The sequence below is a fragment of the Etheostoma spectabile genome, chromosome 5 (assembly GCF_008692095.1).
Source record: "Etheostoma spectabile isolate EspeVRDwgs_2016 chromosome 5, UIUC_Espe_1.0, whole genome shotgun sequence".
Lineage (NCBI taxonomy): Eukaryota > Metazoa > Chordata > Actinopteri > Perciformes > Percidae > Etheostoma > Etheostoma spectabile.
Window position 1 is genome coordinate 35,084,964 of NC_045737.1, and position 1,432 is coordinate 35,086,395.

General features: G+C 50.1%; 1 protein-coding gene across 1 annotated transcript in view; it reads left to right on the forward strand.

Annotated features, from left to right (window-relative positions):
• Nucleotides 1-87: 87 nt before the first annotated feature.
• raph1a (Ras association (RalGDS/AF-6) and pleckstrin homology domains 1a) overlaps nt 88-1,432 on the forward strand; it is a gene marked incomplete in the record, with an annotated part of 104,946 nt that continues 103,601 nt past the window's right edge. Inside the window, 1 exon segment of the mRNA XM_032515390.1 lies at nt 88-310.

The following is a 1,432-nucleotide window of genomic DNA, read 5'->3' on the forward strand; positions in this document are numbered from 1 at the left end:
TAATCTAATCTAATCTAATCTAATATTTTTAACACAGCAGCAGGTTTATTGTGAAAGTCACGCCCGGAAGTCCTCCATGTTGCCTGCGTCTAACTTGATGCTGGTTTTAGCGGTGTTGGGATTCGGTGTGGCAGCAGGGGAAATCTGGGATATCTGGGAAAGGGGAGTCGGTGAAAACCGGGACTAAACCGGCAGAAATCCCGACGAAGCCTTGACCGTCACACCGCGGGGTCTCGTACCGGACTCTCCCTCTCTGTCCCCCCGTCGGTGGCTGCGGGTTTTCTCCAAGAAATCTCCCTGGATCCGCACAGTAAGTAGCCGTGTTCCCCTTCACCTAAACGCATCTCTATCTCATGACATTCACCCTGCTTTCTCCTTTTCCCTCCCTGTTATTATCATTATCATGTCGGGGATTTAGAGTAAACCTGTTCGCCAGTTTAAACCGTGACATATTTGGAGCTTTTTTTCGTGGGACAAACGGAGAACGGGATCCTTAAATTAGCATCCGCTGTAATAAAAGCCAATTAATCCCGTTAGTGGCTGCATGTGTATGCAGAGAAAGGATAAGGGGTGGTGGTGGTGGTGGTGGGAGAGGGGGGGACAGAGAAAACGACTAGCTTCACAGAAAAAAGGTCTTTGATTCACATCAGCCGGTTAAATGCATTTAGCGTTGACTGCATATGCACACAAAGGGCTGATCTGTGGCTTTAAGCGCCGTCATTCGTTGTGCATGTGTGTGTAATTTCTTTCGGTTTTCCGGTGCTGTATTAAACGCCGCAGGGCCTGCAGAGCACACACTGCCGGCCTGGATGCGCAGGTTCGCCGGGGAGCCGCAGCGGCTCCAGCCGGCTGACAGCGCCTCTCCAGCCGGCTGACAGCGCCTCTCCAGCCGGCTGACAGCGCCTGTCCAGCCGGCTGACAGCGCCTCTCCAGCCGGGACATTAACGCTCAGCGCTGCAGCTCGAAGGCCGGGCGTGCTGAGCTGACACAAGCAAGGCGTGGCATTCATCTAGCATTACTCAGTCATGGGCGTGTTCCCCCGCAGCTGCCAGCCACACAACTGACTCTTAAAATGTGGAGGTTTATATAAACAAAAATTAAAAAAAAAAAAAAAAGAGAGCAATGCATAAGATATCGCACATATGATTGTAATGGGGACTTTTTAATTCAATTTTCTGTAATAACAGCCTGATCAGGGGTTTGGCCCCATGTCACATTTTAAAAGAAAATCTAAAGTTCAGGATCATTAGGGACATGCAATCGTGTCTGGCTGCTGTTGTCGGTCTGTCGTGTCTGTTGTGTTCTGTCTGTCTGTCTTGTCTGTCTGTTGTGCTTGTCTGTCTGTCCTGTCTGTCAGTCTGTATGTTGTTGTCTGGGTCTGTCGTCTGGTCAGTCACCAAAACTGTATGCTGTTCACTGTCCTGGCGTCGTG